Source organism: Pogona vitticeps, chromosome 2 (genome assembly GCF_051106095.1).
Source record: "Pogona vitticeps strain Pit_001003342236 chromosome 2, PviZW2.1, whole genome shotgun sequence".
Classification (NCBI taxonomy): Eukaryota; Metazoa; Chordata; class Lepidosauria; order Squamata; family Agamidae; genus Pogona; species Pogona vitticeps.
Genome location: NC_135784.1, coordinates 33,362,360 through 33,379,289, shown reverse-complemented (window position 1 = coordinate 33,379,289; position 16,930 = coordinate 33,362,360).

Sequence of the window (16,930 nt, the reverse complement as noted above, 5' to 3'; positions counted from 1 at the left end):
ATTTCCCTTTATGAGCCTGCCTGGGTGTTAAGACTATCAAGAGAGGTCTTTCTCTCTGCCCTGCCACCCTCACAGGTGTGCTTGATGGGGACACGGGAGAGGGCCCCCTCTGTGCTGCTCCCAGACTTTGGAACTCCCTCCCACAGGAGGCCAGGCTGGCCCCGTCTTTGCTCTTCTTGCACAAACAGGCAAATACTGCCGTTCTCTTAAGGCAAGCTTTCCCTCAGTGATTGGCTGCCTGAATGTTTTTTTAATAGATTACAAAAACTTTAAAATGTAACTAAAAGTATGTTTTTCTACCAATTTTCACACCTCCTTCATCTGAAGCTCACGTGGCTTTCTGTATATGATCTGTGTACAGATCAAGCGGATTCTGGAATCAGATGCACTCTTGCCTCACTCTGTTGCCTGTATGGAACCATTCTGTCTCTCCATATTGTGTCCAAAGGGTAGCTAGCTTCTTGTCTACAACACAGGTTGTGCATTAGGACAATCAAGTGCTTAAGCATGTCAGTTTCTTTCAGGACAACCCATAGTTTCTCAAAACAAATGGTATTTTCCTGTTATACACCTCTGAAAAGCACAAAATGATTGCCTGCTCCTATAATGATCTAAGACAGTCCAATAAATGTCCCTTTATTCTGCTTTATATATTTTGTGTTATGTGAGGCACTTGTTATTTCCTCCCATAATTGCCCTATCAAGCCCATTACACTGTGTTTGGCTAAACCATTCAACCTTGATTCCAAGGCTGAAGGGACTGGAAAATCCATTATTCTCTTGGCAGTCTATTCCGTTCCAAATCCCCCCCCCCCCCCGTCCCTGGTAAACAATGGGCCCTTATTTCTCAAATAAGGTTTGGAATAAGTTTTAAAAGAAGAAATTGATAATCTCCCTAGGGCAGTTTTGTTTTAACTGGCCCTTCTTGTCATGGTGGAATCTTTGCCATAATCACACATCTGTTTGATAGCCTACAAACATAGCAAATCATTGTCCATCCATCCTAGTTGTCTATAGCATAGTACACCCTCTCTCTAGATGTCGAGCTGGATAAACGCATCGGGAAAGCAGCTACCATGTTTTCAAGACTCACAAAGAGAGTATGGCTTGATAAGAAGCTGACGACAAATACCAAGATCCAGGTCTATAGAGCCTGTGTCCTGAGCACACTCCTGCACTGCAGTGAGTCCTGGACCCTTTGTGCACGGCAGGAGAGGAAGCTGAACACCTTCCATATGCGTTGCCTCCGACGCATTTTTGGTATCACCTGGCAGGACAAAGTTCCAAATAGTGTAGTCCTAGAACGAGTTGGAATTTTTAGCATATATACATTACTGAAACAGCGACGTCTACATTGGCTTGGGCATGTCGTGAGAATGGCTGATGGTCGGATTCCAAAAGATATCCTGTATGGAGTATTAGTGCAGGGAAATCGCCCCAGAGGGAGACCACAGCTGCGATACAAGGACATCTGCAAGCGGGATCTGAAGGCCTTAGGAATGGACCTCAATAGATGGGAAACCCTGACATCTGAGCGTTCAGCCTGGAGGCAGGCGGTGCAACATGGCCTCTCCCAAGTTGAAGAGACCCTTGTCCAGCAGTCCGAGGCAAAGAGGCAGTTACGAAAGCAGCAAAACCAGGGAGCTGGACAGGGGACAGATTGGATTTGTCTTCAGTGTGGAAGGGATTGTCACTCTCGAATTGGCCTTCTCAGCCACACTAGATGCTGTTCCAAGTCCTCGATACAGAGCACAATACCATAGTCTTTCGAGACTGAAGGATGCCATCGAATAGCATAGTGCAACTATCATAACTACCTGCCCATCCTTTAAAATCAAACTGAGAGGCAGAACTGCTGGCACTAAGTGATAGGGACTGCTGAGCAGCTACACCAATTATAGACATACCTGAAGATGCCGGCCACAGAGACTGGCAAAACGTTAGGAAGAACAACTTTCAGAACACGGCCAAAGAGCCTGATATACCCGTTGGGAAGGACTGTGTTTGCATCTGTTTTGCCAAAATATTATTTTATTTACTTCCTATTTTTGTATTTTAATTCATTTTTTAAAAATGCATTTGTATTTTAATTGTATTTTTTTAAACTTAAAATATGGCGTTATATTGTGATCTTGATTTGTTTCTTGTTGCTCTGAGTGGTTCATGGGCACTTCAGAGCCATTGATTGCTCATCATGGGAGGCCATTCTCTCAGTCCCACCACTCTCACAAATATACTTGTTGGGGCCTTCTCTGTTGCTGCTCCTAGACTCTGGAACTCCCTCCCACTAGAGGCCAGACTGGCCACATCTTTGCTGTCCTTTTGCAAGGAGGTGAAGACCTCTCTGTTCGGGCAGGCTTTCCTAAGTGGACTGACTGTCTGGAAGACAATGAACTGAATAGTTAACATTTTGTTGCTTCTAAATCTGTTCTTCGTAATGCTTTTACTAACATTTTTATGTAATGTTATTAATTGTTCAGTAGTATTTGAATAATTTACTCTTTTTAATTTTTAATATTGGATATTTATTTATGTAAGCCGCCTTGGGTTTTTGTTTAAAAGAAAGACGGGGAAAATATTTTAGATAGATAGATAGATAGATAGATAGATAGATAGATAGATAGATAGATAGATAGATAGATAGATAGATAGATAGATAGATAGATAGATAGATAGATAGATAGATAGATAGATAGATAGATAGATAGATAGATAGATAGATAGATATTTATCTATCTTATATGCCACCCACTCTCTGGGCGGCTTACAACAATTAAAATACAATAAAAGATAAAATGATTAAAATGCAATTAAAATAGATACTCTAAAAATTGCCACCACGACCCACAGTTGATGTTATTTCAATTAAAAGCCTTCTGGAACAGGAAGGTTTCAACCTGGCGCCGAGATGTCATCAGCGTCGGTGCCAGACAAATCTCAATTGGGAGACAGATGTTGTTCAGTTGTTTAGTCGTGTCCAACTCTTCATGACCCCATGGACCAGAGCACACCAGGCCCTCCTGTCTTCCACTGCCTCCCAGAGTTTGTTCAAATTCATGTTGGTAGCGTCGATGACACTGTCCAACCATCTTGTCCTCTGTCATCCCCTTCTCCTCTTGCCCTCACACTTTCCCAACATCAGGGTCTTTTCCAGGGAGTCTTCTCTTCTCATCAGATGGCCAAAGTATTGGAGCCTCAGCTTCAGGATCTGTCCTTCCAGTGAGCACTCAGGACTGATTTCCTTCAAAATGGATGGGTTTGTTCTCCTTGCAGTCCAGGGGACTCTCAAGAGTCTCCTCCAACACCACAATTCAAAAGCATCAATTCTTTGGCGGTCAGTTTTCTTTATGGTCCAGCTCTCACTACCATACATCACTACTGCAAAAACCATAGCTTTGACTATGCGGACCTTTGTCGGCAAGGTGATGTCTCTGCTTTTTAAGATGTTGTCAAGGTTTGTCATTGCTTTCCTGCCAAGAAGTAGGTGTCTTTTAATTTCATGGCTGCTGTCACCATCTCCAGTGATCATGGAGCCCAAGAAAGTAAAATCTGTCACTGCCTCCATATCTTCCCCTTTTATTTGCCAGGAGGTGATGGGACCAGTGGCCATGATCTTAGTTTTTTTGATGTTGACCGTTTTTTGCACTCTCGTCTTTCACCCTCATTATAAGGTTCTTTAATTCCTCCTCACTTTCTGCCACCAGAGTGGTATCATCTGCATATCAGAGGTTGTTGATATTTCTTCCGGCAATCTTAATTCCGGATTGGGATTCCTCAAATCCTGCCTTTCTCATGATGTATTCTGCATATAAGTTAAATAAGCTGGGGGACAATATACAGCCTCGTCGTACTCCTTTCCCAATTTTGAACCAATCAGTTGTTCCATATCCAGTTCTAACTGTTGCTTCCTTTAGTTAGTTAGTTAGTTAGTTAGTTAGTTAGTTAGTTAGTTAGTTAGTTAGTTAGTTAGTTAGTTAGTTAGTTAGTTAGTTAGTTAGATTGATTGATTGATTGATTGATTGATTGATTGATTGATTGATTGATTGATTGATTGATTTCACCAAACTCTGTGACTTGAGCAATTTGGCCTGCACCAGTCCTAATCCTGTCTGACCAGTGTTACCTCCACTGCTGCCTTGACCTAAGGAGAGATTTTACTTGACCATGGTAGGTTTTAGAGCCATTACAGATGAGCTGCAGACCTAGCAATAATAAGCAGATCCCGCCTTCCTTTCTAGCCTCCCAGGGAAAATTTTTACAGCCAGCTTATGTCTGAGTGAAGGAGCAAAAATAATCCCTTTAACTTTTTCTCTACCAGGCTGAATGTACAGCAATTCTTTAAGCTATTTCTTAAATATACTATTTCACACACAACTACATAAAATGTTTATATCGCTGTGGCTAGATAGAGGGCTCATTATGTCAAGATTTAGTATCCTGTGTTTCATATACAGTGCCTTCCCCCTTATATTAAAGGATAATAGGAAGAATTTGGATTAGCAACATGGGAAGGTCAGGACAATTATGAAAAAGAACAATCGTAAGAGGGTATTGGTTCAGTGAGGCCTGGAAGAAACTGCTCCAACCCCCTGCTCCCCAGAGCTCCAGTGTTGTCAGGTTGTATTGGGTGCGCAGGATTACAAAACATAGTACAGTACTGTGGGGTAGACTCTGCAACTCCCAGTCTTTCTCCCATCAAAATCTACAAAAAGTTGCTGCTCTACTTTCCATGTATCCCCAAAAGAGTCTCCATCATGCAATCTGAGTGGTTCCCGAGGGATGTTGCCATGTGCCATCCAGTCCTCCAGGACTTATGACCACCCTATTAGGGTTGTCAAGGCATGTCAGATATTCAAGGAGCGTGTCTCCGGAGCCAAGTGAGGTTCAGAAAATTGATCTCCTGAGTCCTAATCCAACATCAGCTACACCACACATCCTCAAAGGATGACAATTAATAAAAAACAGCATTGCTGTTTCTGCTACAGAATGTCTTTTTGCAACCATTCTGCTACAGTATTTTTTATAAAATCTGCCTTCTGAACTGTGTCAGTTCATTATGCAACATAGAGAACAATTACAGATTTTACTGCAAACATTTTTATGTTTTTTTTTAGTTTTTGCTTTACAGCCCTTCCTGTCTTTTGATACCTAACTGCAGAAGGTATGTTAAAAAAAAAACCACACAGCCAAGAGGCTGGGCTTTGTTGTGGTGCTGCCAGTAGCTCCAGAGAAGAGCTCTCTGGAAAAACTGGAACCCGTCTGGTCTGGGATCCCCTTTTTGAAATGGGGATCGAAGGAGAGTCTAGGAGAATTCTCTCTGAAGCAGATGGTGAGCAGCAGAAGGAGAAAAATGGGACGCAAAGCCAGACTTCTTCCCTCTGAAAAAATCACCCAGCACAGATCGGAGGTGGGGAGCCATATTTGGCACTGAGCTGTGAGTAACCCTTTACCGGGGGAGAAGAGAACAACCAATATAAGCTTAAAATATATAACAATTAACAGCCCCATTAAGCTGAAAATAAGAATGAAAATATTTGGCTGAAAGAAGAAAAGCAGTGGCGAGCCTATCTTATCAGTCTGCCTCAAATGTGAAACTATTAATACAGCAGACTGATTTCAAAGCCGAGAGAGTGAGACGGAAAAATAAATCTTGTGTTTCTGGAAAAGAATCCCAGACGGTAATACCATCGGACAGGATTCAAGAGACTTGAGTTTTGTGAATGCAGTTTGGCTTGCACGTATTTCTCTTTTTTTTTCCTGGACTCTGTGAACTTTTGATAATAGCAGCTGACGTGGTCGACTGGACTGAGGAGTATCAATGGGTTAACAGAAAGATCATAAGACGGGCTTCAAGGACAACTACTGGACAGTCTGAGACTCTGTGATTGTTGTTTTGGATTGTTGGACTGTTTGTGAGTCTGATAATAGCAGCTTGCTAGACTCGGGAGAAGAAGAAATAATTGTACCACGGTTCTATTTGAATTTGAATTTGCTGGGTTAAAAGTTGACTTTTATATTATAATATTTAGATAAAGATTGGAGGGAGATCTAAAGGGAGGTTTATGATTAGGGGTTTGGATTGTTGATAAAATTGTGGAAACTGTTGAAGGATATCTAAGGGGCGATCATTGTGGTTAAGCACATAGTATCATCTATACAAACTCAACTTATTTGAAAGCCTGAGATGGCCCTCAAAAATTTAAGATATCAAATGGAGACTTGGTCTGTGCAAACTCAAAGTTTTGGAATAGTTGAACAAGAAATAGAAAAGGAATGGCAGATTACTATGCAAAAGACAATAATAACAGGGTTTCAGCAAGTGAATGAAGGTCTTAGCAAAATAGAAGATCTGATGAAAGTGATGAAAGAGGGGACATTAGATGCCAAACAACAGTTAAATGAAGTTGCACAAATTTCAGAACCGACTTTATTGGGCATGACACCAGGTAACATAGATGGGATAAAGAGTCATCCAGTGACCTATGCAGCTTCCAAAACTAAAAAAGCATTATGTTAAAAATCTCAAGAAAGCAGAGATACTGAAACAAGAGAAACTTATTGGGAAAATATGGCAAAAATGGATATCCTGTCAGATGGGCTGAAAGAATGTTCAATTCAAAAGAAAACTGAACGATGGGATGTATTGTATAAATGGGTGCAGTTACCAGATAGTGTTGGAGTAACATAGAATTCAACTATAATTAAATTATAAGATGAAAGCAGGAGGGTAATCAAACTGAGAAAAAGCAAAAAGTTGATTTGTTATTGTAATAAGAATTGATTGGATGATTGCATATTCTGTGTTCTCCTATCACCCTAACCCTTTTTCCTTTTTCCCTATTCCCCCTTACTTTTTGTATACCGTACCCTGTCCTTAAATAAATACTCCAAAAAAAAAAAAAGCCACAGCCATTGAGCTCAGCTGGGTGGCCCTTCCCTCATTAGTTGACTCTGGGAACACCATCAGCTCCATGTCCTGGGCAACTAGGTAACTGTGCAGCTCATTTATACTTATGGCCAACCCTGAGAAGAGTTCCTTCCAAGTAGAAGACCTGAAGACTTCCAGCTACAGTCAGCCCTGCAGAAAATATAGAGGCAAAGATAGGACAGTGCCCATCCAGACAGAGCATGCTGCTTGTTCTAATAAGGCCCCAGGTGCTCCCTGACAAAGCTTTCAAAGTACGTACAGGCTTGAAAAGTTACTTAAAAATTAATTTCTCTGATGACTAATCACAAAGCCTCCCAAAAGTAATATTTGTTATTGATATTACTTTTTTTAAATACAGTATATACTTAATACATTGCTCAGGGTATTACTGGTTTATTTCCCATTGCTTTTTTTAAAAAAAACCCTCAAAGAAACCTTATGGATTGGTAAAACAATTTAACTGAACTTGAATAATTCTCCTCATAATACCTCTAAAAATGTGAGAATGCCCTTCTAGTGAATAGACAGTAACTTGAATCTGTAAAGGAGGGCCCGATGGAACAGCTGCCCGATGTTGTTTGACCAGTGGTGCTAGAAAGCATTTCTCTAGAAGCCTAGTGGGACCCTCCCTCTCAGCAAGCTAGGTTGGAAGCAGAGAGCTGTTGTTAATTCTGAAGGGTCCCTTCCCATTTAGCAGTCAAAACCTCAGGCAAGGGGAGGCACTCAAGCAATCCCTTCCATCATCTCCTCATAGGCAGAGCAGAGAGAGTTCCATGTTATACATCCTGATCTCAGAGCAAAAAAGGACTTTCTGCCTGCCACGGTCAGACAAACATTTTCTCAGCTCCCAGACACTCTTAAGACTCGAGCAGAGTTTTCTCCCACCCATATCCCAAACCGGTAACTAGGAGACGGAGCGAAAAACACACTTTTGCCTTGCTCTGATCCATTCATGACTTTTAAACACTAATCTCCTTTGTACCTCTCCTCTGGAGCCAATCCTTGCCTGCAGCCCATTCAGCCTGGTACAGAGTTTTCTTGCAAGCTTCATTTAAAGGACAGGGAGGGGAGGGGAAGTGGGGGAAAAAAAAACACATTAAAAAGAAAGGTTGGAAAAAAAGTCGTCTTTTCTTCCCCGTCCCAGTCTTGGTCTGGAGTGAAGAACTGTGTTTGTATGTTCCATGTCTTTGGAGCAGCGTAAAGACAGGGCTTTCACGGGGAGCAAGGGCCTGTCTGTCACAGCTCGGAGCATTCATTCCCAAACAGTGTCTGCCATTCACCGGCTGCCAGGCCTGGACGCAGAATACAGCTTAACCCAGGAGAAGGCTGGGAAGGGCTGGGAAAAGAGGCAGAGATGGGAGAAGAGCACACTCAAACTGGGAAAGAGAGAGACAGGAAGGGCCAAGGAAACGGAGGATGGACAAGAGCAGGCACCTCATTAAAACCAGGGTTGCCAAGAGCCGCTAGGTACTAGTCTAACGGTCACATCGGTGGGTGGGAAGCACTTGCTGACAAAGTTCCATCAGATCCCTGGGGCCAGCCACTCCTTTTCAATACAACGTACCTTACAGGGCTGTCGTGAGGACAAAATGAGGAGGGAGAATCTTATAATGTAATCAGCAATGCAATGAATTTATAACAGGAAATACACTTCTCCCCTGAATTGCACAGGTCTGATTTGTTTTTTCAATAAATAAATATTCAATTAGTACTGTGTCTCTGGCCACCCAGAACCAGGGACAACAAAAGGTTGTCAAAGTGGTCTACTTCCCCCCCCCCCAAAAGGAGACATCTCTAATTCAGCCTCTATATCAGGAGGTCATAAAGACCTTTAAGGCTCATGCACATGGAACTACAGTATATGGAAAGGATTGTCAGTAGTATGGAAAAGAAGCCTGATAGAGAGAATTGTTCTCTCCATGTAGTTCAAAATCTGTGTATAACTGTTATGCCCCCCAAAATATAATTACAAAGCATAAACAGTTGAATTTCTTTCTGTGTGCGTGCATGTGCGTGCATGTGTGTGTTTGTGTGTGTGTATGTGTGTGTGTGTATGTGTGTGAAAGAGAGAGAGAGACAAAAAGAGAGAAAGAAAATTCTGCAGATGCCGTTTTTCTTGGAACATGAATGAGAGATTTGCATCATGCCCCTCTGAAATTACCCCTTCATGGATTGCTGCCTTGTCGTGGCAAAGGGGCTTGAGTAACTCAGAGAAGATATGGGCTATGCCGTGCAGGGACACCCAAGACGGACAGGACATAGTGGAGAGTTCCAACTAAACGCGATCCACCTGGAGCAGGAATTGGCAAGCCACTCCAGTATCTTTGCCAAGAACGCCCCATGACCAGGAACAAAAGGCTAAAAGATACAACGCTGGAAGATGGGACCCTCAGGTTGGAAGGCGTCCAACATTCTACTGAGGAAGAGCGGAGGACAAGTACAAGTAGCTCCAGAGCTAATGAAGTAGTTGGGCCAAAGCCGAAAGGACGCTCAGCTGTGGACGTGCCTGGAAGTGAAAGGAAAGTCTGATGCTGCAAAGAAAAATACTGCACAGGAACCTGAAATGTAAGATCTATGAACCTTGGTAAGCTGGATGTGGTCAAACAGAAAATGGCAAGAATAAACATTGACATCCTGGGTGTCAGTGAACTAAAATGACGGGAATGGGCGAATTCAATTCAGATGATTATCATATCTACTATTGTGGGCAAGAAGCCCGTAGAAGGAATGGAGTAGCTCTCATAGTCAACAAAAGAGTGGGAAAAGCTGTAATGGGATATAATCTGAAAAATGATAGAATGATGTCAATACGAATCCAAGGCAGATCTTTCAACATCACAATAATCCAAGTTTATGCACCAACCACCATTACTGAGGAGACTGAAATTGAACAATTTTATGAAGATTTACAACACCTTCTAAAACTGACACCAAAGAAAGATGTTCTTCTCATTCTAGGGGATTGGAATGCTAAAGTAGGGAGTCAAGAGATAAAAGGAACAACAGGGAAGTTTGGCCTTGGAGTTCAGAACGAAGCAGGGCAAAGGCTAATAGAGTTTTGTCAAGAGAACAAGCTGGTCATCACAAACACTCTTTTCCAACAATACAAGAGGTGACTCTACACATGGAAATCACCAGATGGGCAATACTGTAATCTGATTGACTATATTCTCTGCAGCCAAAGATGGAGAAGCTCTATACAGTCAGCAAAAACAAGACCTGGAGCTGATTGTGGCTCTGATCATCAGTTTCTCATAGCAAAATTCAAGCTTAAACTGAAGAGAGTAGGAAAAACCACTGGGCTACTCAGGTATAATCCAAACCAAATTCCTTATGAATACACAGTGGAAGTGAAGAACAGATTTAAGGAACTGGATTTGGTGGACAGAGTGCCTGAAGAACTTTGGATAGAGGCTCGTAACATTGTACAGGAGGCAGCAACAAAAACCATCCCAAAGAAAAGGAAATGCAAGAAAGCAAGGTGGCTGTCCAATGAGGCCTTACAAATAGCAGAGAAGAGAAGGGAAACAAAATGCAAGGGAGATAAGGAAAGTTACAGAAAATTGAATGCAGACTTCCAAAGAAGAGCAAGGAGAGACAAGAGAGCCTTCTTAAATGAACAATGCAAAGAAATAGAGGAAAAGAATAGAAAGAGAAAAACCAGAGATCTGTTCAGGAAAATTGGAGATATTAAAGGAACATTTTGTGCAAAGATGAACATGATAAAGGACAAAAATGGTAGGGACTTCACAGAAGCAGAAGACATCAAGAGGTGGCAAGAATACACAGAGGAACTACTGTATACCAGAAACACCTGGATGTCCCGGACAACCCAGATAGTGTGGTTGCTGACCTTGAGCCAGACATCCTGGAGAGTGAAGTCAAGTGAGCCTTAGAAAGCTTGTCTAACAACAAGGCCAGTGGAGGTGATGGCATTCCAGTGGAACTATTTAAAATCTTAAAAGATGACGCTGTTAAAGTGCTACATTCAATATGCCAGCAAGTTTGGAAAACTCAACAGTGGCCAGCAGACTGGAAAAGATCAGTCTACATCCCAGTCCCAAAGAAGGGCAGTGCCAAAGAATGCTCCAACTACCGTACAATTGCACTCATTTCCCATGCCAGCAAGGTTATGCTCAAAATCCTCCAAGGTAGGCTTCAACAGTATGTGGACCGAGAACTCCCAGAAGTACAAGCTGGATTTCGAAGGGACAGAGGAACTAGGGACCAAATTGCTAATATGCACTGGATTATAGAGAAAGCCAGAGAGTTCCAGAAAAACATCTGCTTCTGCTTCATTGACTACGCAAAAGCCTTTGACTGTGTCGACGACAGCAAACTATGGCAAGTCCTTAAAGAAATGGGAGTGCCTGATCACCTTATCTACCTCCTGAGAAACCTATATATGGGACAGGGAGCAACAGTTAGAACTGGATATGGAACAACTGAGTGGTTCAAAATTGGGAAAGGAGTATGACAAGACTGTATATTGTCCCCCTGCTTATTTAACATATATGCAGAATACATGCGAAAGGCCGGACTGGAGGAATCCCAAACCGGAATTAAGATTGCCGGAAGAAATATCTACAACCTCCAATATGCAGATGATATCACTCTGATGGCAGAAAGTGAGGAGGAATTAAGGAACCTTGTAATGAGGGTGAAAGAGGAGAGTGCCAAAAAAAAATCAGTCTAAAGCTCAACATCAAAAAAACTAAGATCATGGCCACTGGTCCCATCACCTCCTGGCAAATAGAAGGGGAAGATATGGAGGCAGTAACAGATTTCACTTTCTTGGGCTCCATGATCACTGCAGATGGCGACAGCAGCCACGAAATTAAAAGACGCCTGCTTCTTGGGAGGAAAGTGATGACACACCTCTATAGCACCTTAAAAAGCAGAGACATCACCTTTCCAACAAAAGTCCAAATAGTCAAAGCTATGGTTTTCCCTGTAGTGATGTACGGAAGTGAGAGCTGGACCATAAAGAAAGCTGACTGCCGAAGAATTGATGCTTTTGAATTGTGGTGTTGGAGGAGGCTCTTGAGAGTCCCCTGGACTGCAAGGAGAACAAACCTATCCATTCTAAAGGAAATCAAGCCTGAGTGCTCACTGGAAGGACAGATCCTGAATGTGAGGCTCCAATACTTTGGCCATCTCATGAGAAGAGTCCCTGGAAAAGACCTTGATGTTGGGAAAGGGTGAAGGCAGGAGAAGGGGACGACAGAGGATGAGATGGTTGGAAAGTGTCTGCGAAGCGACCAGCATGAATTTGACCAAACTCCGGGAGGCAGTGGAAGACAGGAGGGCCTGGCACACTCTGGTCCATGGGGTCACAAAGAATCGGACACGACTAAATTATTAAACAACAAGAAGCTCTGAAATTAAAGCACAACAGAGATAAAAATGAGTCCCATCTACTAGGTCAGTGAGTCTCAAACTTGAGCCTTCCAGATGTTTTGGACTTCCAACTCTGAGAAGCCCATATCTCCAGTCATGCTGGCTGGGGTTTCTGTAAGTTCAGCTCCAAAAGATCTCGATTGAGGACCACTGTACCATGTCAGATGCACTGTCTTCCAGGGCTAGTTATAATTACAACTATCATTTTCACTGCTTTTGGCTTCCATGTTTGTATTAACTGTATGGAACATCCCTCATCCTGCCCCCCCTCCCCAAATCCACCAGATGAACTTTCTCGTTCTATCTCTCTACTCATGATAGCTTTGAAAATTCAGAGTTTGGAAGTTACTTCTATAAGGTCATTTTTGTATAATACATTGCAGAGCTTTTCTGCACAGTACTTCATTGCAATATTCTTGCATTTAATATTTGTTGCAAAAAAAGAATCGAGAAAGCTGACACATTACTTTTAGGGGTCAGGAGATACAGGAGTCAGAACCAATAACATCAAAAAGTAACTAAACAATGTTACTTGTTACACCAATAAAAAAAAACCTCATACAGTGGTGCCTCGCTAGACGATGATAATCTGTTTCACTGAAATCACTGTTTAGCAAAATTATCGTCTAGGGAAAAGCATTTCCCCATTGGGATGCATTGAAACCTGTTTTAATGTGTTCCAATGGGGAAGAATCGTCGTTGTCTAGTGAAGATCAGCCATAGGAAAGCTGCTTTGCGAACCACCGATCAGCTGTTTAAATTGCTGTCTTGTGAAGCTTAGGTCCCGAAAACACCCGTTTTGCGAGTGTGGAGGGAGCTGTCAAAATCGACGTCTAGCGAAAATCGGTTTGCAAAGCAGGGACCAAACATTGTCCAGCGAAGTTCCCCCATAGGAATCACTGTTTTGCGAATCACTGTAGCGATTGCAAAAAGTCAATGTCTAGCGAAAAAACTGTCATGCGGGGTAACTGTCTAGCGAGGCACCACTGTAACTGCTAATCATTCTAATCCTTTTGAAATGTAGCTGTTTCATCTGCCAGCTGTAAATGGAACCAATTCATTTAAGGCGGATTGCATTCATTGCAGCCTTTGCCCAAATTGCAGAAACGATTAGGTGCAGGTGGAGAAGGGGGGGGGCCATGTGCTCTCACTTCAGAAATGGATCACTAGTTCAATGTTACAGGGTCCCCCTGCCTGCTCGCAAGATGAATGTCAGCTTATGTTGAGCAACCTTGGCTAGGACACGAAGATGGATTTCTATCAGAAGGGTGAACACCTTCCCAATCCAGGACGTCTTCCAAAAGCTACAAAAAGCTTCCCCAGCTTGCTCTCCCAAATTAAACATAGAAATTAGTTTCCTTCATTATGGGCACCTGGGAACTAGAGAGGGCTTCAACCGGTTCTATACCCCTTTCTGGAAAACTGCTGCACTGAACCAGAGGCAAGGCTGTCACAGTCTTCCAGGGCTTGCTAGAGATTATTATTTTTCTTCCAGGCCCTGGGTTGTGCTGGGAGATTGGAAGGAGGTCTCTGCGCAGAGCCAGCGTAGGGCCCTCTGGAAAGCTAAGGCATCAACAAGGGTATTCTTTGTGCTTGGCTAATACTGGTCTCAGTCACAAGGCAACGGTGACCTTAGTAGCCTAATGAAACAGCCCAGTCACCTCCTCTCCCCAAACAAAGAGAGCTTCTGAAGAAACTTCTAGAATTCCAGCACGTTTCACAGGCAATTGTTTCCAGTTTCTGGAGACCGAACTGTTACGAAGTTTGAAAGAAGGGCCTCGTTAACTTAATAATTAGTGCCCTCGAGAGGATGTCAAATTTATTTCTAAGGAAGCATCAGGAAATTGGCATACGCATTGCTAATGAAGCCAAACGTTGTAGCCCTGTCTGGTTTGTAATAGCCACCGTGGATTTCTAAATAAAGCTCTTTGTGGCCTGAGTCGGTCTATGGTTATGACCAACAGGTTTCCTGAAACTGAACTGCTCTTTTCCTTCAGTATGGGAAATATGTTTGAAAGGTTTGTTGAGGATTAAAAAAGGATAATTATAGGAATGGGAGGATTGAGGTGTTGTGGAAAAAAATTTTTTTTTCCCCCAGTCAGACAAAGAGAGTGGGTAAACGACAGATGGAATACTCACAAGGTGCAGGTTTTCCTGGCATGGCAGCTGTAGGGTGGGAGGAAAACCTCACCTTTTGATGATGAGCCTGCCCTTGTGCTTGTCAAAAGTGCCAGAAACCAGCTAAAGAAAAAAAGAGTGACAAGAAATCCTGAGGGAGTTTTAGATATTGAAAATATATTTGTGGCGGTGTGTCTCCGTCATAGAACGTTGTTGCTTTCCTCACTTCCTGTCTTTTGATTGATGATGATGATGATGATGATGATGATGATGATGATGATGATGATGATGATGATGATGATGATAATAATAATAATAATAATAATAATAATAATAATAATAATAATAATAATAATAATGATAATGATAATGATAATGATCATCATCTTAAAACTGCAGAGCTAGAAGGGACCTCCTGGATCACTGAATCCAGGTCTGGTCAAGGAGGCCCAGTGGGGAATACAACTCCTTAACGTATGGCTCCGCAGCCAGCTATCTAAACCACTGAGCTATTTGGAGTTCTTCATTCACCATATCCCCTTGTTTGCTCTAGGGCAGTGGTGCCCAAACTTGGCCCTCCAGATGTTCTTGGACTTCAACTCCCACAAATCCTGGCTAGCAGAGGTGGTGGTGAAGGCTTCTGGGAGCTATAGTCCAAGAACATCTGGAAGGCCAAGGTTGGACACCTCTGCTCTAGGGTACAATGAAAATGTTGCTTTCTTTGCCACGTGGAAGAACAGGGAAGAAAAACTAGGGCTTTGGTGCCTGCCTGCATCCTTTTTTTTTTTTTTGGCGGGGGGCATTCAGGAAATTGCTGCAGTGGCACTACGAAGAGAATCACATGCAAGACTCACTCCACTAGGAGGTAGACATGTTCTGGTTGTTGTGGGTTCTTCGGGCTTCTTGGCCGTGTTCTGAAGGTGGTTTTTCCTAACGTTTCGCCAGTCTCTGTGGCCGGCATCTTCAGAGGACAGCAAACTGTGCTCTTGTGTAGTTTGGCTAGGGCGTGGAGTATTTATGGCTGTGAGATGGGATGATTAGTGTGTATTGTTGTGGGTGTATTGTTTTCTGTGGATGGGTGATTAGTGTGTTTTGTTGTGTGTGTATTGTTGTGATAAGGAGATTGTCTGTCACTGTGGTTGATGGTGGTGATCCCCTTGACCTTGTGGTTGGGTAGAGTTCGTGACCTTTTGCATGCTGTATTTTTGAGAGCTGGGAGCCAAGTTTTGTTGAGTTTCAAATTTTCCTCTTTTTTATTGAAGTTTTTCTGGTGCTTGTGGATTTCAATGGCTTCCCTGTGCAGTTTGACGTAATGATTGCTGGTGTTGTCCAGTATTTCCGTATTTTGAAATAGAATTTCATGTCCAGTTTGTTTTAGGGCATGTTCAGCTACTGCAGATTTTTCTGGTTGTTTTAGTCTGCAGTGTCTCTCATGTTCTTTGATTCTGGTGTGGATGCTTCGTTTTGTGGTTCCAATGTATACCTGGCCACAACTGCAAGGTATCCGGTATACTCCTGCAGTGGTGAGGGGGTCCGTTCTGTCCTTTGCTGACCGCAACATTTGTTGTATTTTTGTGGTGGGCTTGAATACTGTTTTTAGGTTGTGTTTTTCCAGAAATTTCCCCATGCATTCTGTGACCCCTTTGATGTATGGAAGAAATACTTTATTTGTGGGTGGCTGTTTTTCTTCTTCAGTTCGGTGTTGTTTTCTAGGTTTGATGGCTCTTGTGATTTCATTTTTGGAGTAGCCATTTGCCTGTAGGGCCCAATTCAGGTGGTCGAGTTCAGTGTTGAGAAACTGAGCTTCACAGTTTCGATTTGCCCGGTCTACCAATGTTTTGATTATGCCTCTTTTTTTGCTGTGGGTGGTGGTTGGAGTTTTTGTATAGGTACCGGTCTGTGTGGGTGGGTTTTCTGTAGACCTTGTGTCCCAGTCGGAGGTCAGTTTTGCGTAGGACCATGACATCTAGAAACGGGAGTTGGCCCTCTGTTTCTTTTTCTATGGTGAATTGTATATTTGGGTGGATGCTGTTGAGATGGTTGAGAAATTCTTCCAATTTTTCTTCACCGTGACTCCAGATTGTAGACATGTTCCTCTGAACACTTGCACCTGCAGGAGATCACTCTTCTTTCACTCGTTTCACATTCCTCCTCCAATACTCGCCTTTTCCAGGAAGCCTTGGGTACCAACAGGCCAGTTCTCACAGCCTGTGACAGTAGTTCCAACCTTGGGCCTCCAGCATGGTCAGATGTCAGGGATCCTGGAAGTTTGAGTCCAGTAATATCTGGTGACCCAAGGCAGGGAACCACTGCCCTAGCGGAGCATAACTTGGCCAGTAACTAAGGGATAAAGTAATTTGAAAACAAAAGCAAACTGTAGCAGACCACAAAGATTAAGAAGCTTAGTGTAGTGGTCGGAGGACAGAAGTCCGACGGGGAAGACCTGTGACTGAACTTTCCCATCTTCACCCCTTGCCATTGACT